The sequence below is a fragment of the Typopeltis vanoorti genome, chromosome 24, assembly GCF_054136105.1.
Source record: "Typopeltis vanoorti isolate ZY-2024b chromosome 24, IOZ_Tvanoo_1.0, whole genome shotgun sequence".
In the NCBI taxonomy this organism is placed as follows: Eukaryota; Metazoa; Arthropoda; class Arachnida; order Uropygi; family Thelyphonidae; genus Typopeltis; species Typopeltis vanoorti.
In genome coordinates, this window is record NC_143572.1 from 35,708,985 (window position 1) to 35,735,239 (window position 26,255).

The following is a 26,255-nucleotide window of genomic DNA, read 5'->3' on the forward strand; positions in this document are numbered from 1 at the left end:
GTAGTATCTTATTAAAAACGAGGATATTAGTAAAGATTTGAACATTGTTAGCATTCAGGAATGTGTTAACAGAGCTAATCTTGGTATGGTCACTCCCACATGATTAATTTCTCATTTCTGGGGATGCAGTAAGATAAAGTCAGATAAAGTAGCTGATTTGATTTGCCCATATCACAGATTGCAAATTACAATAAGTATCAGTTCAATGTTACTAAAATATTAGGCATTTTGAATAAAGGATATTACATATTATATTAATGAGAAATTGTTAGAAGTAATCAATGATGCTAGAGAGGGAGTTGTGGACAATGAAAGTTTTGGAGTCCCATTGCTAAGGTGGTTAAAGTCATTCACTGGATAACAGTACTGTTAAAGTGAACACTAACTTGTAAGAATAAGGAAGTGATTCTCCCACTTTATAAGGCTTTAATAAGACTACATCTGGATTACTGTGCACACAAGTTACCTAGGAGATGGAAAGACATATGAAAATATTTAGTGGTGAGAAACCAAGATAACTGGCCAATGGAATCATGCACATTATAATAGCAGGTGAGTTTGTGTGAAGGCATTCATGAGGTGAGTGAGTGCGAGAATGACCAAATACGGAGCAAAAATATTGAATAGGGTAGTCAATTCAGGAAGAAAAGTTGGTTGGTAGCATAAAGGGATGCTGCAGTTTCTATATACTAATGTCAGAAGTATCAGGAACAAGAGGGAGGAGTTTTTGGTATTGGCTAGGGCAACCTTGCCAATAGTTATAGACATTAGTGAGACTAGGTTTGTTTGCACCTGAAGTGGAAGTAATGGAGAGGTCATATTTACCTATACGAGTTGTCAAAAGGCGTCTCACCTTATTATTAAATAACTCTGGATTAGAGAAAGAAGTTTTTTCCCACTTGGTTGAACTATAATAAATTTTGTTTAATCCTTTATCCAAGTGTAAGCTTACATTGTTTGCTTACACTTGAATAAAGGATTAAACTAAATTTATTATAGGCTAACAGCAGATGATGAGTTACAGGGATAGAATGTGAAAGGTTTAATATTTTCAGGGAAGATAGAGAAGATCGGATGAGGGGTACTGCTGATGGTAGTGGATGAACTGCAGCCAAAAAGAATAGGAGATGGGCAGGAGGGTGGCTGTTCATTTGAAGCAGTCTGGTGTGAAATCAAGGCCAGTAAGACAAAATATAGTTGGTTGTTGCTATAAGCCAGAGGGTTTCATGGATGATCTAGAAAACATGTGACGGCAAATTAGTACAATGAATACAGGTTGAGTGATTATTATGGAGGACTTCAACTATGGAGATACAGACTGGAAGGAAGAAAGATCACATAGCAGAGCAGGAAGGAAATGGAATTTATACATAAACTGAGAGATAATTACTTGGGGCAACATGTGATGGAGGGAACTAGGGGCATGAGAGTATTGAACCTGGTCACAATCAGAAGAGATATCCATAACCAAGGTGGCCAACGCTGCTTCCGATTGGCCAAAGTGACCATGCAGTCTTGACTTGGGAGATTGTAAAACATGAGGAATATACTATCAAGAAGGGGTATATGTGGAATTACAAGGCAGGCGATTATGACAAGCTCAAAGCTGTGCAGGGGCATGAAACCCACCCTGCAAGGAAAGGATGTTAGCAGTGCATGGGAGGTGGTTAAGGGTCATCTTGAGGAATTAATATTAAATTGTATACCTAAGGTAAGAAGGGTTAATCAGATAGGAGTAAGGTGGAAAAGTAATATCATTAAGAATGAGCTGCAGAAGAAGAAAATACCATGGAGGATATATAAGGAGATAGGTGACCAGCAAACTCATGAACAGTACAATGCTCAGGCAAGAAAGGTGACCAGCATGACAAGGAAGGCAAAATCAGATTATGAGAAGAATCTAGCCCAACAGGAAAAAGGAAACCCCAAAAAGTTCTTTCATCACATGCCAAGTAAGAGGAAGAATGACTAAGGAAGATTAACCTTAGTGACTGCTGATGGTGACAAGGTGACAAAAGCAGATATAATTGAGTTACTGAGTGACCACTTTGCAAGGGTATATATGATCCAAGTAATACCAAGAGGTTACCGCTGTCACATATGTGACAGACACTGATGTGGGAACAGAGGTGGTTGAATTAGAAGTTTTTAGGATATTACAGAATCTCAATGTAAATACAGTTGTGGATTTTGCATAAATGTGCAAGGGAACTAGCAATGCCTTTGACTAGTCTCTTTAAATCTCGGCAAAATGATTCCCTCAAAAAAAAAAGGAGGTTCTAAGATTGCAGTAGAAAATTATAGACCAATCAGTATCTCAGGCATGATAAAAGTATTGGAAAAATTGGTCAAAAAGAGAATTCAAGAACAGGTGGATAAAAATATGATACTGTATGAAGAACAACATGGATTTGTGAAGGATTGGTCATGCTTTAGTAATTTACTAATATTTTATAATAGAGTAACAGCTGAGTTGAATAAAGAAAATGGTTACACGATGATTCTGCTGGATTTAGCAAAGGCATCTGACAGAATACCACAAGGAACTCTGCTATGTAAATTAAAATAAATGAGGATGGATACGACACTGGCTATGTGGATAAGAGGGTGGCTGCTGGACAGATATAAAAAAAGTGGTATATGGAGGTAGAATCAAGGTAAAAACAGGTGACTAGTGGTGTGCCACAAGGTTTAGTGCTGGGAATATTCCTGTTTAATTTGTACATAAATGATATAGGAAATAACTTGATACAAAATATTCATTTGTTTGCTGATGATGCAAAATTGGGTAGAGTAATAATTAATCAAGGTGATGTGGAGAGGTTGCAGGACGATTTAAATAGGCAGTCAGTTTTAATATGGAGAAATGTAAAGTTATGCATTTTGGGATAAATAGATTACAAGCTGTGGACCACGTTGATGGAACTGTACTATAGGAAATAAATAAAGCTAGAGATTTAGGATGGTGGTAGACACAGAGCTAAAGTTTAGAGGACATATTGCTAAGGTAGCCCATAAAATTACTTGGCTATTGAAGAAAGCACTAAGAAGTTGAGAGAAGGAAGTTGTTATTCGTTTTTATAAGGCCTTGATACATTTACATCTGAATTACTATATACTCAGGTCTGCTGGGTTTTTTGGGGATGAATTTTAAGTGCTTAATGGATTTTATAGATATATTTCAGCACTTTGCTAGAGACCATCTCTGGAAGTTGAATAAAGGTGTGGTTAGCAGGGATATAAGGACTAGATTTTTTGCTTGGAGAGCTATGAAAAAGTGGAATGGGTTGCCAGAGTCAGTTGTGAGGGCTTTGTCTGGACAGATATAAAAAAAGTGGTATATGGAGGTAGAATCTATCCTTGCCTGGCATTCTCCATTTGTAGAAAACTCACACATACTGGTAGATATATTCACCAATGACATTGGATAGACTGTGTGGATAATTTGGGTCTCCCACGATGAGTTCTTTGGATTCCATGGAGGTGTCCATACAAAAATAATAATAATAAATTGAAAGAATGTGGTCTTAAAACTTTGAAGAACAGATGAAGGAGAAGATATGATAGAAACATACATGTTAGTAACCAGATCTTACAGTACAGACACAAGTGAGATTCTGCAGCTTATGAATACTGAAGGTAAAACCTGGGGTCATCCCTGGAAGCTGGCTAGAAGTATTTTTAGGAAGCATGTGAGATCCAGATTTAAAGCCAATATAGAAAACCTTGCACTACACACTGACATAATGGTTAATTTTGATGTCTCCTCTCTATTCATTAATGTCCCACTCAACAATATCCTAGACCTCATCCAAACCATATTTCCTTCTGATATCTCAACCCTGTTTCAGTTCACCATGAACTCAGGCTACTTTGTTAGAGAAGACAGTCATGGGTTCTCCACTTTCTCCACTTCTTCATGGAGACCTTTGAAGAAAAAATCTTAAACTCTGTGCCACATAAATCCACTGTGACAAGTGGGTCTATGTAGTGTAGCCAGAACTATGTTACATAGATGATGTGTTCTTCATTTGGTTACATGGCCTCGATACACTCAACATTTTCTTAACACATCTAAACAATCAACAATGAACCCAATATCCATTTTACCTTAGAAAAGGAAAACAACAAGTCTCCCATTCCTAGACAACAGCCTGATGGATCCCCTGGCATTCTCCATTTGGAGAAAACTCACACATACTGGTAGATACATTCACCAATAGTCACACCACCCTCTCTCCCAACAATATAGGATTATAAAAACCCTACATAACAGGGCAAAATTAACCAGTTCTGATAGCAGTGCCCGAACTACTGAACTTAACCATATTCTCAACACTTTCTTAGCCAATGGCTACAATCCCCCCAAAAATATTAAAACTCTAACTGCAATCCTCCTCTCCTCCTTCAGAGCATAGATTACACAAAATCTATCACCATTTCATATATCCATGGCACATCTGAAAAATTAATAAATATCCTAAGGAAATACAACCTCACAACCACATAAAAAAAATAATAATAAAAATGGCATCCCTTATCCACTCCACCAAAGACCAGCCTCATTCCCTAGACCCACCAGGTCCCTTACAGTTGCAAACTCTCCTACTACAGCCAAACAGGCAGAGCAGCGAATATCAGAATTTCTGAATACAAGGACTACATCCAGTTCCACCATTACAGCCACTCAGGACTTACTGACCATGCTTTGGACATCCCCCCACAAGATACGCTGAAAGTAAGCCACTCTATTACACAGCTGCAAATAGAAATATGAGAGGCTATTCCATGATCAGGATTAAAAGACATCATTAAAAAAATAAAAATGACAAAATGGAGATGGGCAGGACATATTACAAGACAGGGAGACAACCACTGGACAAAATTTGTACAGAATGGCAAGCATGAGAAGGTTCAAGAAGACCTGGCAGGCCATCAGCAAGGTGGAGAGATGAACTACATCATTCAATGGGAAACAACTGGAGATTATGGGCCAGAGACAGAAAAATGTGGAGGAGATCATTGTCCAAGCAGTGGATGATGATTCCTTGATCTGCCTCAGCCCTGAGAAACTTTCCAAACCTCAACAAATTTGGGTGCTTGAGACTGCCCCAAATTTGGGAAGCACTCATCCTCAGTCCAACAGCCAAGACCATTCAATTTAGCCCACTAAGGGATGCCATTTGGGACTCTAGGACTAGGCATGTACTTTAATTGCCTTGCTTCAGCCTCATATGCCCAGTGTTAGTGCCTGCATGCACATATCATTGATTTTGTGATCCCTGATGATGGCAATGTAACACTGCCAAAATATAGGAAAGTATTAATTAAAGTTATTATAATTAATATTTTAGTATATGTTGTTATTTCCTGATAACCAACATCTACCAGAAAGTTATTTTAATTAATTGTATGCAATTATTTGTTCTCAGCTGCCTTTACTGTTATTGGCCAGGCCAGGAAAAGCCCAAGTGAGTGGCAAAGTTCTAGTTGTGGGCTATATAATTTATGTTTGTAATATGCAATATGTGAATTTATGTAATAATTCTCTGCTTTTGTTGAGAATGATGAAACAGTGCCAAAATCTTAAGTGGAGATTTTGGCATCATAGTGCCAAAATCTCCACTTAGGACTGTCCTCCAAACTAGCATTCTTTATGGTTCACTACTAATATTTACCTTGCCTTTAGTCTAGAATTGTCACTTTTCTTATATATTGTCCTAGCAAAATTCCAGCAACTCTTGATTAACCAAAAATTTACAACAGTGCTAAATAATCTGACTTTTGTAAAGGCTCCAGAAATGTAACACTTATATAAGTCAAGTATATGCCTATACATTAAAATGATTGTCACCACCATTTTGGTAAATATTTGTCACTGTGTTGAAAAAGGTAATATAAAGATTTTTTTTTTCTCTTCCTCCTTTTGGAAAGAAGAAACCTGATATCATGTATGCGAGTGCTTGGATCCTAAAAAAAAAAGTCCTGTATTGTGATGGTGATCACATTAAAAATTAATTAAATAAATAAAATAAAATAAATAAATATATATATATATATACATACATGTATCCCTTGCTCAACGTAGTGAAATTAATTGTGACAATCCCTTTATATAAGCGACAAGAGTTTTAATTAACATGCCTTTAAATTTACCACGCTCACGAGTTCGTGAGCATGATGACATCATTCCACAATCGGGTCATTCAATGAAAAAAGAGGAGGAAAGTAATTACTTTAGATACAAAGCTTTACAAAATTTAAACATGGTGAAAGTAAAAGTGAGATTGCAAATTTGGAATTTGCAAATTTGGTTTTAACGAGTCTACAATATGAACTATTTTATCCAAAGCCGAAGAGTATTGCAAGCAAAGAAAAGTTGCATCTGCAAGTACGCAATGCACACGTAACCGAAGTGCTATGATGGTTGAAATGGAAGATCTGTTGATTATTAGTCTGGATGACTGCAATCCAAAAAAAATCCAATTAGTGCCTATAATATCACGGCAAAGCTCCAAGCCTCTTTTCAAGAACTTAAAGAGACTTTAGTCTCTTTTAAATATAAAGAAGATAATTCAAAATTCGCAGCTAGTAAAGACTGGCTTGAAAATTTTAAATCTAGGGGCTGGACTAAAGAATGTGAAAATAACAGGTGAAACTGCTGCATCCACATTTCCTGCTGAGCTGCAGAAAATTATCGAAGAAAATGGTTACGATTACTGCCAAATTTTCAACATAGATGAAACTGGTGGGAACAAATGCCATCTAGAACTTTTATATCAAAAATAAGCAGCAAAGCCTAGCTATAAAGTATCAAAAGATCGCTTAAGTATTATGCTTGGAGAGAATGCTAATGGAGATTTTAAATTGAAACCGCTGCTTGTTTATCGAACTCAGAATCCAAAGGCTTTAAAATGATGTAACAAGAACTCTGCCTGCAATTTGGTGGGTGAATCAGAAAGCTTGGGTTACCCAAAGCCTATTCAAAGATTGGTTTAAGTCTTATTTTTGTGCGGCAGTTGAAGCTTATTGCAAGAGAAATAACTTAGCATTCAAAGCTCTTTTGCTTTTAGATACAATGACGCCTATGTCTAACCATTGACATAGTCGTCATTGCAACTTTCAAAGCCTATTTTCTTAAAAAGACATTCTCAAGGGCAGTAGAAACGACAACGGGAGAAAATGCGATTACACTCCATGAATTTTGGACAAATTTTAACATTAAACATGCAATTCAAAACATTCGTGACTCATGGGAGCAAGCGTCTTCTAGCTGCATGAGAGCTTTTTGGAAAAACCTTTTTTGCCAGAACGTGCTAATGACTTAGGTGGTTTTCAGAATGCTTGAACAACGTGGTTGAAGAAATCATTGTAATTGGTGAAGACCTTGGTTTGGATGATGCTGATGCAGAAGATGTTAAAGAATTGTTGGCTTCAAATTGAAAAGATTTCAGTGACAACAATCTTCTTGAAATTGAACAACAACGCACATATAAAGCTCTTTTGGATGTGAAGATGAGGTTATCTCCTCTGGAACCAAAGAATTCGATGGACTATTTTGCAGTTTAGAATCGCTTAAGAAGAAAGTAATGTATATGGATCCAGATGTTAATCAAAGAATGCTTTTTCCGAGGTCTAGAGAGTCGCTTTGCTTGTTATTGTAGAATTTATGCTAAGAAAAAAAACTGAAACTGTTCAAACGATTCTTGATAATTTTTTGATAAAAAATTGCAGAAACTAATTTAGGTACAAGCATTTATTAAACATTTACTTTGCATTCATTTTTTATCTTTCCTAAAAGAGTACCATAAAAAACGAATTATTAATACAGTAATTGATCATGGATAAATTATAATTTTTACCATATTATTATATTTGATGAACGTGATTTTGATATATGCGGTAACAACGAGGGATTAATTAATCGCATTAATCAAGGGATACCTGTGTGTGTGTGTGTATATATACACAAACACACATTTGTTGTAATATGGTACATTTATTATGAAAAAAAAAAACTTAGAGAACTCAACCATTGTGGTAATCTCCATAAGTTTTCTTAACGAGTCAAAAAAAAAAAAAAGGCTACTATAAAAGAGAATCTAGTTATAAAATTTTTGCTCACAAAAGTGCTATTAAAAGTTTATATATATATATATATATAATAAAAACTAACAAGACAGGTCTCGACATGAAAGAGATCACACATCTATTGTGTTACTCCAAGGAGTTTACTAAAATTTATTTTGGAAACTTAAGAAATGTTGCTACATACTAATAAGTATAAACTCAAGTTAATTATTTAGGAGTTTCTATACAAGCTCAAATGTATGGCTAATAAACTATTCAAATGAGGTAAAAAATTCTTTATCGAAAAGTACAACTGGCAAAAATATTTTTTCTTGATTTCACTTGACTGAAGACTTGAGATATGTATTGATGCATGCTCAAGTACAAATGTGCGAGAGAAATACCTTTTCTAAAGTATACAGTGAAGAGTCCATGTTAGAAAACATAACTAAAACTGTGTGTGTGTGTGTGTGTGTGTGTGTGTGTATACACACGTTGTATACATACAACAACACAACACACATGTTGTGTTGTTGTATACAACACATATATCTTGAGAGACATAAAATACAATTGATATAGTACATTCACATACAATGTAGCTGACCTTTGGTAAAGTGATTTTTGCCTTTAAAAAGCACCTGGAGTGTTTTTATCTTCCTGAATAGTCCTTTCTTCCACAAGAAGGTTTTTTTCCATAACATTATAAATTATATTTGAGCAAAACAAGCCATAATGCTTACAGAGACTTTTTTTTTAACTTAGGAAAATATTTCAACTAGTTTTAAAAAGTAAGATATTAATGGCAGTGTAAAACAATACACAAAAAGTTATAGTATCAAAGTTCGCAATAACTGAAAAATTTATAAATGCTTATAAAAAAATTATAATTATTATAGCTATAGTACAAAGCACTGGTGACAATTTTAAGCCTCTGCAGCTCTCTCTGACTGCAATTTTTTCATGGGTCCTACCTCAATACTGAAACATTAACAGATTGTAAAAATAATTCTGGAATATTTTGTTTTTCCAAGGCAATGTGGTACTATTGCACAGGAACAGTTCAGCCGAGTGAAATCACTACCATTTTCATAAGGCAAGTGATAATGTCCATGATAAATATACACCTTGGAGAAGTTGGTCCAATATGTTTCTTCCAACGTTACCACAGCAAAATTTCCTAAAAGAGCAATTTTCATTAAATAAAATATACTGTGATTAAACAATCATCGAATAACTATAATCAATGTAAGAGCCAAAAAGTGAATGATAGCCTTTCAGTTGTAAATTATAACTAGAAGTCTATCATTCAAATTGCCAATAGATTCCATGAGAACATGCAACACAAACAGTATATATCAAGTATTTTTACCAAGATATGTAATCAGTTATGTATGATATGTTCCTTTTTTTTTTTTTTTTTTTAACATCAAAAGAAAACAACATTTACACATCAAAAGAAAAGAAGACGGTTCCATCACCACTTCCGTCTTTCACAAGCCTACATTCTCAGGTTGCTACATTCACAATTCTTCTGCTCATCATCCATCTCAGAAATCTGGCATTATTAAATCACTAGTTTCCAGAGCACACAAATTCTGCTCCTCTGAAGAATCTTTAAACCAGGAATTAGAAGTTATCAAAAATACAGCCATCCTAAATGGATATAATCCCAAAACAACTCAAAAAATCATCAGTCACTTCTGCATACATCAAACCAGACAGGAAGAAGTGCATAGGATTCCCATAACTTACTTTAAAGGCATCTCAGAACGTCTTTCTAAAATTATGAAGAAATACAATTTTGCCACTACTTACAAACCTATCAACCAAATTTACAACTTATTACCTTCTCCTAAGGACAAATTCTCACCCTTGATGTTACTGGTGTTTATGAGATTCCATGCTCATGCAAATTATTTTACTTTGGACAGGCAGGTAGGTCTGTTCAGAAACACATCTCAGAACATCAAGACCACATTCGTCTTCTTAAACCGCAGAAATTTGGCCTCTCTCAACACGGAATTGAAAATCCAAACCATAGGATCCATTGGGAAAAGGCTAAACTTTTACATAGATCTAGATTTAAACATGAACGTTTATACAAAGAAAGTTCTGAAGCCCTACTACACAGACCAAACCTAAACCGCAACGACGTTCTTACTATTCCTAAAATATGGGAAATTATCATACAAAACTGTGTTAAATAATTAACGTTTTTTTTTTTTTTTGTACTACTTTAGCACGTTATGCACGTTTTCATGAGATTCTATTGTAATCATGCGCCCTAACTGTATGTTATTCCTAATTTTTGTTTAAATACTGTACTGATGATGTCCTAAGATACTTAGGATGAAATATTTACAATTAAATAATTTTCACTGTGGTTTATACGTGTGTTTCTTCTAATTATGTTCCCTTGGCAGCTCATGACAAATGTTACACATGAATACTTGCCAACTTTTAAGACTGAGAAACTGTCAACTTATTGTAATAAGTAAACAGATTACTAAAAACTGACCTTCCTTTAGCAAATGTGTGCTGTCCATCAAAGATAATATCAATATTTTTAATCTCATTCTGGATCTTGGTCCTCTATAGCACTTTAACCACAACACCATGGTGATATACCATCAAGTCTCACAGCCTTATTAACATTAACAACAAAACACCACTGTTCCTATTCACCATGTCCAAGGTACATTAGAGAAAATAGCCAAAGTACTAATCATACAGTATATGGCCTTCATACCACATTCAAACCACGTGTTAAATTAGCAAATCTGATACACTCTTCTATAGATAAACTCCATCCCTTATCACATCCTGGAGTGTGTGAAGTTCCTTGTGACTGACTTAGCCTACTATGGACAGACAAGAAGATCTGTTAACATCTGCCTTGGAGAACATAAAAAATACATTTGCTACCATTAGTATTATGCAAGTCTGGACTCGCAGGTCATGCCTTGGTCACCCCTTCATGCAGGATTAGATGGAAGAAAACCAATGTGCTATATAGAAGTTGTTAAGTCAAAAGATATTTTTAGAGTCAACAATGACTATGAAGCATTCTCCTAACCATAACAAGTATTGCTGCATTAATTTGCTAAAAATTGTGAGACTGTTATCCTAAGATCAATTCCTAATACTTCTTTTTTGCAATATTAATGGGTGCCAAATTAGCATTTTAGATCTTCTGTCCATTGTAATTCGAACTGTTTCACTTGTTCATTGTTACATGTAAACTGTAACACATTGTTTTGCTCTGAAGATGCTGGTTTGAAATCCAGCAAAATATCAGTCAGATTATAAAAAGATGTTAATAAACATCTTTTTATAATCTGATATAATTTAATTTATAAATATAAATATAATATAATTTATAATCTAGTTTGTTTGGTGTTATAATACAATTAAATAAGGTATGAACTGTTTATTTAGCTAATAACTGCATGATCAATGTTGAAATGGTGATATTAAATGTTAAATTCACAGCACTGAACGTTAATAAATTTTTAGTCTTTCAGTGGTTATGCGGAAGTAAACTTGAATAAGACTGAATTTTTTATTTCAACCTTTTGTGGCTGATGAATGCATAAACTATTGCATTAGAAAATCTTCAAAGCATTATGAGCATTTTTGTTATAGAAATTTTTGCTTTATATAAAAGTTGAAATTTTCATTCTAATCCTCTTATTATTCAAACCTAGTTTTAATTTATAATTTCTATTTACACACACACATATATATCTCAAAGATACCAAACAATTTTAAATAAAACTTGGTTTTAATCTTATTTCCAAATTAAGCAAACAAGTAAGTCAAGTTTGCGCCTGCACGTAGTGCAAGTCTGGGCGACTCTGCACATAGTGCAAGTCCAGGCAACTCGTGGTAAAGGTGGAATAAATAAATATATATATATATACACGCATGCATTATCTACCAGCTCATGCAATTTAATTAAGTGACTTCTGATTTTTGGCCTGTCCTATCCACAGTTGATAAGATATTTTCTTGTTGCTTGTTTCCAAAATTTCAAGGTTTCCTTAAAGAAAGTAGAAATTATATTCAATTTTCATTGGAGCCACTGCGACCTATAGGAACTGAGCTGTTAGAGATAAACTATGGCACTTCAGATCTGGAAAAATTCTGTTACCTAAAGACTCATATCTACAATTTGTATGCTTGAAAAGGGAGATGCTGCCCCACTCTGCCAACCAGACTTTCTTTGATTCATTGAATGGCAGATAACTGATTTTTGCTATCTGTATGTAGAATAAATTATCTTCATGAATGATTAAGTGCCTTGTTTTGTTTATCATTGGTTTATTCAGCACTGCTGCAAGTCATTCCTAAAAAGAATCACCAGGGAACAGTAACAAATTTAGTACGGTCATCATTCTCCAACCAAATGAAACAGCAAACAATTTACAAATACTGAAATAATTTCCTTTTATCTTGGAAAAAAAAATGCATTTTTTAAAGAGACATGGTTCTGTGGGTTGTTCTTTCTCTGAACTTTCTTTAAATTAACACGAAAAACACAAGGAATAAGTAATGGTATTTATTTAAGGTCATATATTTCAACCTGAATGTTATGGGCCATCTTCAGTGGCGATAATAGTTAATTACCAAATAGAATGCAAACAATGGACTGATTTGAAAAAGTAAGAGTTGCATAATGTTATAATATAAAACAGCACAATAGCATAACTGAGGGATTATTGATATTAATTATTCATTAGCTATTAAAAAAAAAGTGTGATTAGAATGACTTTCCCATATCTTAGATAGAGAGAGGCAGCTGTTCTGATTTAAGTTCAGATGGTGAAGTAAGGCTTCAGTGCTTTCTTTAAACAAGCACATTCTTTTCTCATCCATACAGATAGCGTTTTTGCTATCTGTATGGATGAGTCTACATCCACAAACTAAATTTACTATGGAAATTATCCTTTTTTAGATATTCTACTGCTCTGCTCACCATTAGGTGAATTGGCCTTTTATGATTTCAGATATGGATTTGCTGATAACTGTTATGCATTAATTGCATGCTTCATTATAAGCTGTGTATGAGGCTGGGATTTCTGTTGCAAGCCACTTGTAGTAAGCTGAGTTTTGTTCTTCAACTGCTTTGGTACACCTGCTTTAGCTCTTTGGTCTTTTCAACTATATTGTGACAGAGGAAGTGAGAGAAGACGTGCCTTGAACTATGTTGTATGCAGATGACATTGTGCTGTGTGCAGAATCAAGAGAAGATGTGGCAGCCAAACTGGAAAGTTGGAGGAAAGTACTGGAAGAGAGAGGTATGAGACTGAGCAGAAGTAAGACCGAGTATGCGTTGCAAAGTGGATGGCAGCCAGGAGACAGATCTTGAGCTGGAAGGAAATGTCATCAGGAAGGTCAGTGACTAGATACTTAGGTTCAACAATGAAAGAGGATGGTGAGGCTGAGAAGGAAGTGGGATGCAGGATACAAGTAGGATGGAGGAACTGGAGAGAGATGGCTGGAGTACTATGTGATAAGAGGGTGCCGATCAATCTAAAAGGCAAAATTTACAGGACAGTAGTGAGACCAACTATGACGTATGCTTTGGAAACTGTGGCCCTGAGGAAAAATAACATCAGCAGGATGGAGGTAGCAGAGATGGAAATGCTTAGGTGGATGTGCGGTGTGACCAGAAAGGATCATCTGAGAAATTACTATGTAAGGGGAACGGTGAAAGTTATGAACTTAGGAGCAAAGATACAGGAGGCAAGGTTGAGATGGTTTGATCGTGTGATGAGGAGGGAGGAAGAGTATATGGAAAGAAAGGTCATGCAGATGGATGTGCAGGGGAAGAGGAAGCGCAGACAGCCAAAGAAGAGATGGAGGGAGATGGTGGAGGAGGACTTGAGGATGAAGAACTTGGATGTGGCTACAGTCCAAGACAGGAAGTTGTGGAGGAGACTCACCACAAACAGTGACCCTACTTAAGTGGGAAAAGCTGCAGAAGAAGAAGTCTTTTCAACCAAGGCTTGGAATCCATATCCATATGTTTACTGGGCATCCACAGATGCTGTAAGGTCACTCCAATGCTCGGTGATGTTCCACACCAGGCCTCGCCACATAGTCCTGTTGTATGCTTTTCTGGATGCTTCAACTCTCTGAAGAGTTGATGATAGCTATCTGAAGATGCCAAAAAATTATATTTAATCTTTAAAGGTACCTGTGGCATGACTATAAACAATAAATTACATGATAACCACAGTCTATTCTTCCAGTACCCTTCTATTAGATGTAGCCACCATTCAAAAAATTACTGATAGATATCCCTCATGTTCCTTGGGCATCTCTGCCTCAACTTTGGCCTCAATCCTATTATCATGATCTTCAATAAAATTTTGCTTGCATGAGATAAGGCTAGGAAAGTGGATGAAAATTTTGGTTAAAATGAGGGAATAAAGGACTTTGTGCCAGTGAAGATAAGTTCTGTGACTCACTCTGAGCAGGTGTTTGGGACAAAAGAGCAGAAGCAGTAGTCTGGCCATCGAAAGGAAGAGTAGAAGGTCTGTAGGTCACATGCACAGAATTCAGTCAATCTATTCTTCCAGTTCTCTTTTATTGGATGTAGCCACCATTCAAAAAATTACTGATAGATATCCCTCAACCACAATATGATGTAAATTGTTTCCATGTTCTACCTTAAAGGAACATCGAAACAAACAGTACAAGTTCTTCACAAGTATAATCTATGCACCACCTTCAAACCAGCTTGGAAAGTGTCTTCTTTTCTACCATCCACCAAGGATAAATCACCACCTCTCCCTGCCTGGTGTCAATCAAGTACTCTGTTCATGTAAACTATTTTGGACAGACAGGCTGTTTTACTGAAATAAGAATCCAAGAACATCAGGAATACATCAAATCAGGAATACATGAAATATTACCTTGCTTACTATGCCTTTGACACTAGACACATACTTCTTTGGAATCAAACCAAGATTCAGTTTAAATTTGATTGTCTGTTCCTTGAAACTTGTGAAACTTTATAACATCATCCAAATTTTAACTATTCTGATTGTTTTCTCAGCTGGACGTCTTGAGACTCGTATTTTGAATGTTGTCAACCGCGCTTCTCTCACTGATGACATTCTTGTAATAAGGAAGAAATATATAGAATTTAATAAATTCTGTATGTGTCAACCATTATTAATATTATACTAGAGAAAAATACTGTTGCTTTTCTGTATACAGGAAGCTAACCCACATAGGCAGATATTTCAGTACTGATTTGTGATGCCAACACCACTAAAACTGACCATAAGCTTCGATTTATTTTTAAGCTGAGATTTTGTATAGTAGCTTTAAAATGCAATTTTTTTAAAAATATAATTTAATAGTGCCAGTAGATGGAAACAGTTTTGATTAACTGCTTTACCAGTTTGTAGACTCGACTAGCATTAATATAATCACAACTATGGGCTACAGTGAAATATTTAGCTGATTAATCCTATAGTGTTCCCATGTTAAACATATCTATCTAGTTATCTAACCTGGCACTTTTCAAAATCACTTATGAACTTGGAATTCGGAAATCAGGCCTAGCATATAGATACTGTGATATCTGGTTTTTAGATGGCTAAACCTGATAGCCACCTGAAAAGAGACTCAGACTTCCTGAGACAGAAGATCCGGTACCTACATTTTTGATAAATACCAACAATGCATGGGAAAGACTTACATTCTCCAATGTAAACAAAATCTACAGAATCATAATATAACAGTCCAACCAAAGTACCTCATTAGATAATCCTGTTTCATCCCAGCAAACACCATTTCACTGGGACCTACGATATCACACTAGAGCCACCAAACCTGATGCTGACATTCAGTGGAGAATATGGCATAATGCACTTCCCCCCACCCCACTATATTATACAAATTCAACCCAGAATTTTCAGATAAATGTTTCTTCTGCTACCAAGCTAGAATACTGCAGCATATCTACTTAGTGTTCTGTGAATAGCAAATTAATCCATTAGTCTCAGAAAATGGCAGCCTTGTGTTGTTTTCATTCAGAAGCGGAATATCTCAATCTTGCACATGCACACTCAAAAAACCATTCGATAGCCAATCTGCAACTATCTCTTCATCACTGTGAAAGCAGTGATATACAGTTTATCTTCAACACACAATTAATAACTTACTTTAATAGTGTTAGCAATACCAAAAGAACTATTTTATAAAAAAAAAGATGTTTATTAAATGGCTTATATTTTGCAGAATTTCAAATCAGTATGTTTCAGTTTATATGCAACAATGAGTAAGTGAAACACTTCAAACAGGCAAAACGCCTCAAGTCCTAATTTGGTGCCCTCTAATGCAAAAAAAAGTATTACAGCTATGTAGGAGTTGATCTTAAGAAAACAGTCTCCCAAATTTTTGGCAAATTAATGCAACCATACTTGTTCAGGTTAGGAGAATTCTTCATAGCCATGGCTGACTCTAAAAATAATCTTTCCAATGTGTAATGACTTCTAAATAGCACTTTACAGGATACTAAGGCAACTGATATGAAGATACCTCACAAGCAAATCCTGTTTGTTTACACTTGGGTATAAACTAAAACAAGAATATAATTTCTTGTCCGTTACAATTTATGTATCTGATCCACACACGAAAGGCCACAAGACCTATAGCACAATATTAGTGCCATGTGTGGGCAAGAGGAATAGAAGGAGGAATCTGTTCACTTTTTGCTGGAACAGCTGAGGGTTGTAATCTCTGAGGAAGGCAGAGTTGGGGAGACTGTTCCAAAGGACAGAAGTAGATGGAATAAAAGAGGAGGTAGTGAAATTGGTTCGGTGAGTTTCAAGATGGACTGAAAAAGGTGTTGGTGAGCAGTGGCTCTTGTTTTAATGACTTTGAAGGAGAGTGGAGGAAAATAGTAGCCAATTCAGCAAAGCACTCTATGAAAGTATTTGTAGAAGAGGCACAAGGTAGAAAGTGAACATCTGTGTGTGTGTGTGAGAGAGAGAGAGAGAGAAGGATCATTAGTCTAACTGTACTCTTCTGGATAGAATCGAGCAAACTCAGAGAGGATTTTGGTACTCCATCCCAAATATGGGAGCAATATTCCATGGCTGGGTGGATTTGGGCTTTGTATAGAGTTAGCTGCTGTAAAAGTGTGAAGTAGCATCTTGGGCAAAAAAGTACACCAAGTTTTTTGGCAGCTGCAGAAGCTATAGTTGAAATGTGGTTGTGCTAGGAAAGATCAGAGGTGCAGATCAGTCCAAGAAGAGAATGCAACGAGAGTGTAATCTCTACTAAATCACAGGATTAAGCAGAATCAAACCAAGATCATCAACAGAAATGGTTTTAAATCTGAATGATTATTCAAAAAATTACAATACTCTCTGCCAACAATGCAATCTAAATCATAATGGCATTTGAATCGTACCAAAATTGTGAGATATTACCCTTTTGACTGCACATTCCCTTTGTATTTGTCATTTAAACTATTGGTCTGTTTCCTTTGAATTCTAACAGTAGTTTCTTACAAAATATCCAGCAGCAGCAATACTCAAAGACGCGAGCTATGTAACTTGCATATTTTTTTCTATACATTTTTAGCTGAACATAATTCACCTCTTTATACTTTTTGAGAATGAAATAGTAGTTATTTTCATTAAGTTATCAAACTATTGGACTGGTTGGTTGATTGGATAGTATACTCACCCTCCAACCAACAGGTTGTGGGTTTGTGTAAAAGCCTGTTCTAGATGAGCATGTATAGCTCTTTGAAGGCTTTTTTTAAAACTTGATTTGCTAATAAGTATGCATAATAACCCAGTTTAAAGTACAGTGTCCAATAATCAAATTAAATGATATTTTATTTATTTATTTTGTATCCAAACACAAGTGGTACAGAAATAAGTAATTGGTGCAACATTATTTACAACAAATTAGGATACATTACAAATGAGAACAGCTTAAATTTAATAGGTCAATTATATAGGGAACAATAGGTAAAATATGAGGGGGAAAAGAAACTAAATATAAGTTATGCACAATAAATATGGTCAGATGTTCCTCCAGTATCTTGTGCAATCAACTGCTTTTTCTGTGCAGGATGTATGGTCCTCTTTTGTGCAAGGTGATTGAAGGAGGCAAGAAAGAAGGTGTTCCGTGGACTGGGTTGCCCCACACTCACAGTTATCTGGTACAGTGAGGTAGCCCCATTTGATGAGGTTTTGTTTGCAAGGTCTTATCGTTCGTAGTCTGTTGCGGTTTTTCCAAGTATTCCAGTCCAAGTGGACACCACATGGAAGATGTTCAGTGTTGGAATACCAGCATTACTCTCAGGATATACTGCAAACCATTGTTGTAGTCTTGTCTCTAGAGGATTTTGGGGGGGGGGGGTTTCAATGGTTACTAGAGAGCTATGTCAGGATCTTAGTCTTTGGGGCACTGTAGTCTGGCCAAATAGTGGATGGCGCTCATCATTCATTTGTCTGCTGTTTTTGTCAGCTGAGAATGCAGAGCTTTGAATTGAAGGGAGGTGCAATACCAGTCAAAGTATACAGGTCTCTTAATAGTGTTGGTTTCAGACATCCTGTAATTAAGCATCAGCTTTCAGCCAAGTTTTTCAGCATAGCAGGATCTGGTCCATACAGGGAGGCATATTTCTTATATGAATAGCAAAGGGTCAAGGCAGAAGATCTCAGTGTGCAAGGGTCTGCATCCCCATTTGGAGGAAGTAAGCTTTCTGCATCTGCTTCTTCAGCAAATACTTCATTCACATTACATTTACTTTCAGCTGATGCTTCCATAAAAGGACATCCCCATAGCTGAGAAAGCTCCATACCTTCAGTTGTTACAACTTCTCTTTGGTGTTCTAAATCCGTTTTTGTTTCCAACTAGAAGAAGTGGTACATTATCTGTATTTTTTACTATAATTATCTGTTCTTTCATGTTTTTAATGTCTTGAAAAGTAAAAGTCTGGTAACTTGTAATGCTATACACAACAACAAATCCCTGACCACTTCCCAAAAAATCTGTAGCTTCTTGTTGGCTTCCTCACTGTTAAGGTGGAAAAGGCCAGTTTGGGTTTTCAAGGGGTTTAGTTTTAATTGATTATTGCTATTGTTACACCCTGATATCTTAAGAATGTAAAATTCTCAGTTATCATGGTGTAACATGAAGAATAAATAAAATAAATTAGAACCCTGCATAAAAGATAATAGTTGAATTAATAAAAAGAAAAATTCTTGCATCCAATAAAATATATATAATATAAAGGTTTTGTTAAACTAACTAACAAAAAGAAATATGTTAATATTGTGATATGAATTAAAAGAGAAAGTTTAACTAAATAAGACAGAAAAGGATTAGTCATAAGAGGTGGTATGTGAGAGGCTAGAGATTAAGTTATTAAGTAAATTCATAGAAAAATTTTGGAAAGGGGATTAAGTTAGAGGCTAGCACAAGAAAAACAACAGAAAATCGCTTAGGGTCAATTCCCGGATTGAGAAATCGTTATGGGCTCGCCGATCAAAGGACGTTTGGTAGAAAAACGCCACCCTAATTGGTCGGTGAAGTAAAAACAAGTAGGGGGCGGAGAAAAGAAGTTAGAAAAAGTGCCGTTAGGAGAACAGGTATAAAAGGGTTGGAAACCCCCCCCCCCACGAGGCTTTTTTGGTTTTGGTTTTGATTCTGTTCCAGGAGAGTCCTTCGCGAGCTCTTTCAGGGGGATTTCATGGTGTTTTCCTGAGTGGCGAGATAGGAGGTTATATCTCCACGTCACAACACGGAAACGAAAGTGAGCAGAATTTGGGTTCCGTATTTCCTATGTGAGAAGCGAGAATAAAGTCAAAGAAAAGGAAACATATTCTTTGTGTTTCAACTTCAGTAACAACTACGAGAAGGGGAAAGAAGTAAAGAAATCGATGTCCACGTGGCGAGTTGCACAGCCGATATATAGATGATTCAGAGTGTGTCTAAGCATAGTTCAACTCAAAAAGGAACGTAGGAGTAGCAGATTATCGGTGAGGTTATATCAAGATAGTTCAATCAGAAGAAGGTAAAGGTCCATATGAAAAACCCAAGAAAGAAAGGTGCTGTAAAATATATCTAATGTTAACTAAAATTTGTCTGTGATAAGTATCATTATTCTAATACGGAACTGTTGAAGTGACCAAGGAAAATTTATACTAGGACTTTAGTATCTGACAGAATATATTAAAAGTAAGCTGGCTAGTGTTAATGTTATGTGAAAAATTAAGTGTCCTGAGAATTTTGCATGTCTATTGTAATGTATTGGAAAGTTAAAATGTCATAGTTGTGTGTTAGTGCAGAAAAGGGTTTAGTTAATCTACTTAAGTATGAATAGTTAAATAGTGTGAATTAATCTTATTTGTCCATGTCAAGTGAATTTATGTGTTGAATTGTTATTGCGGCATGATCGTAATACCCATCGAAGGATCATAGCCTAATTACTTGTAATAAGTTAAGGTTAGTTTGTAAGTATTTAGTTTAGTATTAAATTGAGTAATCACTAAAAATTGAATTGTACCATGTTAGGAAATTTAATAAACCTTTGTTCAATGATAAAAGAGTTGTCTGAAATTGCACCACTTGAAAAATACGAACCTAATCACGCGGGAAATTAATGTTAAGAAACGAGATAAAGTGTCACGACTGCAACACAGTTTCACTTTCAGACATATTTGAGTTCTTTCTCCTTGTTTTTGTATATAATATCTTAAACTAAATATCCCAAAAGGCGCAGTATAAATACAAATATTAGGGGTACTAAGGGGAGAAATAACTTAAGTATTAGTAAAATTTTTGGTGATATCTCGTGCGTAGATAATAGAAGAAAATAGATAAGCGGGAATGATAAAACAGAATAAAGATCGTAAAATAGGTCACAACACTATAATATGTGGTTAGACTATTTAAGGCAAGTGATAGAGTAGTCTCAATGAACTTGAACTTATTTGACCGAGTAGCTGTGGCAAGGTCATCAAGCATAGCTAAAATTTCTAGTTCCTGGAAAGATGGAGAGATCATTGATGTAGATGTTGAAAAGTAATGGACACACTTTTCTGGAGGTCATTTTTTGGAGGATGCCAGCGGCTCTTCCTACCCACAGTACAAAAAAAAAAAAGTGTTTGTTTTCGAAGAGTGATTGGATCAGGAGGACAGTTATTCCATATATTTTATTTCTGAGTGTGAGATAGTTTATGGTATCGTATGCTGCAGTTTGGTCTACAAAGATTGCACTTGTGGCCAGTTTTTGCTCATAATCATTTTTTATATATTGAATGAGGTTGAGAATTTGTAATGTACAGGATTTCACTGATCTAAAATCAGCCTGCTCAGCAATAAGATGGGGTTCGATTAGGGGTTGTAGCCTATTCAAAATTAATCATTCATAGAGTTTAAAGAGATTGCTGAGTAGTAATATAGGTCTGTAATTTTTTGCATTGGTTGGAGTTTTCCCTGGTTTCAGAAAGATCACCACTTTAGCATACCTCCAGATAGGTGGTATCCTTAGGATTCTGAGGCAAGTGTTGCATAAGTTTAATAACCACTCTTTAGTCCTGGATCCAAAATGTTTAATTTGTTCATCACAGATATCAAGGTCTGCAGATTTTCTAGACTTTAATAGGTTTAATGCAGCATTGAGTTCAGTGATTGGGAAATCTGAGTTAATCATATTTTGTTCCTCACTTGGAATTCTAAATATCTTATTTTTTGGGTGCTTTTTTAGGGAATTTTCCATTCAGCAGCAGCTAGTGAGCAATTTGATTAGCTGTTAACTGTGAATGCTCTTTTGGCTTAGTGAAATCCTTCCTAATTCTGTTGACAAAGTTCCATGCCTTTCTGCTACTATGAGTCGTGTCAACCGCTTCTATTTCTTTTTTCCATGAGGAACAGCTTTCCACTGCCATCTCAGAGCATAATTTTTCTTCTGCATGGATAGTCTCCTCTGAGAAGGAGGTTGGTATTGTAAAGTTGTAAGTTACTAACATACTGGGCTTGTATATCATTGGAAAGGCCAGGAATGTAGTTTGTGCAGCATCCTCGGGGGATGTGTTTGGTGGAGATTTTCCTCAGCATTTTTATGAATTGGGGATAATCTTGAGGGTATGGAGGTCAAGATCTTCCATGAAACCCTTCCAATTAGCTTTTTTGAAATTAAATCATCATCGTCTGTAAGGGACTGTGTTAGGCACAATGGCTGGGTTGAAATGAAGCATTATAGGTCTATATTGAGTAAGTGGAATGAGATTTAAAACCTTTTTAAAGTAAATGTTGTACATTTTTGAGCTAAAACTCTGCCACTTGGACTCTCTGTAACCCCAGTTAATATTATGGCTGTTAAAGTCACCTAATACAACTTTAGTTTTGAGGAGGATGTTCAAATCAAATTGATGTCTGATTATTGTAGAGTGAAAGACATGGTATATTGGTTTCTATGGGATTAGTAACACTCAATTTCTTTTGTTTTTTTAGCAATGCATGCACTTAATAAGGTATTTATGTAGTTATCCAAAACTACATGAAAATCAGTGAGATTAGATTATTTTTGACAAAACTTTGAAGGTGATGATAATAGTTGACAATTGTTGTGTGATATTTGCTTAGTATCTAGTTTTATTTTTGCAGGCATGTTTTTTGTTTCCAAAATACATATTTTGAATTATAGGAACAAAATTTGAATTGTGGATGAGTTACTTAAAAGTCTGTTTTACTACTAATCACACATAGGTTTAAATTACAACCCAATACAGATTTTGTATGAGATAAGATGTTAGCACAAGAAATGTGCTACTGTTTTTTTTTTTTTTAAATCAAAACACATAACTGAAAAATAACAGTTTCCTGAAAGCTGATTTAGAGTCTGAGAAGTTTCAATTAAGCTGCCCACTAGATTAATTGAAACAGTACTCTGCTTTCACCACTGTGAAAGCAGAGTATTGTTTCAAATTTGTTTCTATGTAAGAAATCTTTCTATGAGGAGGAATTCTTGTCAATACCAGGACAGCTGAATTAAACCTTGACACAAACTCACTGGTATATCAGCAAGCACAAAAAAATTGTCTGCTTTTAAGCAAGCCAAATATCAAAATTAATGATTATTAGAAATGAAACTGGATCAGAACCCGCAAGAGACCTGTTTGCAGGATTCTGAAAGAGCCCAAGTTTAAATGCAATGCATTAGGGCAGTGTTTCTCAACCTTTCTAAACCCAAGGAACAGTAAAATGCCTAAAACAATTCTACGGACCACTAAGTTATGTAATTTTTTTTTAAAAACCTATGTGGGGATTACACATTTATGACATAATAAATCTAAAAGCATGTTTTGAATAAATATGGACACATAATTAATTAAATTGGAAGTAAACGATTAAAGTGTATCCTCATTAAACAAAGTATTAATTTAAGTTAAGGGGATAAAAATCCCTTATTGTTTTTCAGCCAGTAAGCGAAACTAAGATCGAAAACTACGATCTGAACGTTTCATGCCGACGAACTGTTGGCGGATCCAAGCGTAAGTGACCACACCAAGGCAACTCATTGCAAAGGTGGAGCAACTCCCTCACTATTCTCACTATGGCATTCGTATAGCGAAAGTATGTATCCTCATACTCTGATATTCTAGGTCTAGCTACTCACTGATGAGACCTCAAAAAAGGTTGAAACCGGTCTGGGTAGTGACCTCTCCTCATAATGTAAAGCAGTACTACATCTCCTAGGAGCTGTGTGTTTTTACATTATGAGAAAATATCAAGAATAGTGAAGGATCTTGCTCCACCTTTGCAACGAGTTGCCTTGGTGTGGCACTACCAAGTGGTCACTTATGCTTGGGATCCGCCGACAGTTCGTCGGCATGAAACATTCAGATCGTAGTTTTCAATCTTAGTTTCGCTTACTGGCTGGAAAACAATAAGGGATTTTTATGTAATTTTTTTTTAAAAAACTATGTCCCCTTAACTTATCAACCTTGCCAGAAAAATAGCCGTTTGGCTTTTCACCAAAGTTTTAATTTGTATTAAACAAATAAATAATATGATATAATTATGTTACCACTTACTTTTAATGAGATGGTTGAGCTTCTCGGCCTTGCAGAGTTGCTGGATATCTGGCTTAATATTGGTCAACTTCAGTCAAAGATCGGCACACACACACTAAGACGATTTCTGTATTTTGTTCTTATTTGAAGGGGCAATGAAAATTCTTTCTCACAAACATAGGTTGTAGAAAACTGCATGACGATTTTCAATGCTTCTTCAGATAACTCGGGAAATTCACTTCTCACTGAAGGCGAAATCCAGAATCGAGCCAAACCAAGATAACAGAATTGCATTTTAAGCCCACTGTTACTTGAAAGCTCAATTAACTGTTCTTTTTTCGATAACGAAAGGTCATTCTCGTAACTGTAAGCTGGAAATGGATCACAAAATTTCTTATAAAAGTTATTCGGAAAATATGTTTCCAAATTCTGTTTCAGAGTTTTGAGGTGGTCACAAACCCTTTCCAGAAACTCAGAATCAACAAAAATATCATTTTCCACTAAAAAAGAATTTCAATGCTGGAAAAGGTGCAAATTGTGTGTCTTTTACATAACTAATCCATAACACCAGTTTTTTTCCTCGAATGCCTTTATTTTGTTGTAGGCATCGAAACAGTTGAAGAATTTCCCTGAAGGGAGAGATTTAGTTCATTTAATTTCGAAAAAATGTCAGAAAGTTAGGATAATGTTGACAACCATGCTTTGTCAACAAGGAGTGATGCAAAATCAGAATCGTTCATTTACAAACAATAAAATTCCGTGCCTTAATTGAAATAACCTTGTTAGTACTTTGCCCCTGGAAAGGCCATAAATTTCAGAATGAAGCAAAAGTTGTATATATTAACTGCCCATTTCATCGCAGAGTACTGAAAATAACCTGTTATTTAATGGTCGAGCCTTAATAAAATTAATTAGCTTTACAGCGTTGAATAGCACAGTTTTTAAATTCTGGTGGCATTCCTTTGGAGGCTAACGCTTCCCTATTTATGAAACAACGTACCCAATTCATATCCAGAGCTACTTCCTTGACCTTAGAAACAACCCTACTATGCCTGCCTGCATAGTGGGGTTAAGTCTGTAAGGACACGAGCTCCATCTGAACAAAAGCCCGTACATTTTTCTCGCTGGATCCCTTTGTGTATTATGTAATTTTTGAGAGTGTGAAATATTTTTTCTCCAGTTGTTCGGAATGACAAAGTACTACAAAACAGAATATCGTCATGACTGTTGTTATCATGTGCATATCTTACGTAGCATATCTTAACTGCGCATCATTTGTAACATCAGTAGTCTCGTCTTTTTTAACACATAATAAGGGCTCTTCTTAACTCTTTCAATTAACTGAGATTCTACATCATCTGCCATATCATTAATTCTGCGACCGACAGTATCATTTGAAAGAAGAATCAAACCAACATCTTTTAGAAACTTGTTGCCAAACATAGTTTTTACCACATCTTTTATAGCTGGAAGTAGTAAATTTTTCGCGATAGAATGAGGTTTCCCTGTTTTCGCTATGCGCAAACTTAAGAGACAGGATGCTTCCGACTTGCTACTAATCAAACCCATGGCAGAAACTACATCTTTCTCATGATTTAATGTCCCAAAGCATTGCTAAAAAAATTCAATTGGCTTATTTTTCACATCACAATGTTTAGTTTCTAAATACCGCCGCAGTTTCGCTGGTTTCATGCACTCATTCGACAACACTTCATAACACAAAACACATTGAGGTTTATGTTAACTTTCATCTCCACACCAAGTAAACCCAAATTCCAAATATGGACTGTTATATTTCCTACTGTATTTTTTCTTTGAACTGCTTGTTTCTTCTACTTTAATAGTATCAGATTTACTTGCATTACACAATTATGGTTAACATCACCTGTTTCATTTGCTTTTCTTTTCAAATTCCTAGTTCTAAGCCACTTTTCCATTATTAAAAAAAGTTTCCGAAAAATATATAAATACTGGATTAACTCACAACACACTTTGTCCAAATATCACTTAGCACTTCTGAAGTGCTAAGTACTATACTGAGCCTTGGTTGAAGGAGGAAAACCTTGAACAAGCAATAGGTTGAAATGTATATAACATGTTTACCTCAAAGCTGACAAAAGA

General features: G+C 35.5%; 1 protein-coding gene across 2 annotated transcripts in view; it reads right to left on the reverse strand.

The window, feature by feature from the left end:
• Positions 1 to 8,210: 8,210 nt before the first annotated feature.
• Positions 8,211 to 26,255, reverse strand: part of LOC150093103 (ras-related protein Rap-2c-like) — a 76,942-nt gene continuing 58,897 nt past the window's right edge. For both annotated transcript variants that reach the window (XM_090413582.1, XM_090413581.1), the window contains exon 4: positions 8,211 to 9,250. The gene's annotated coding sequence lies outside the window, so the exon portion shown is untranslated. The remainder of the gene's footprint in view (positions 9,251 to 26,255) is intronic.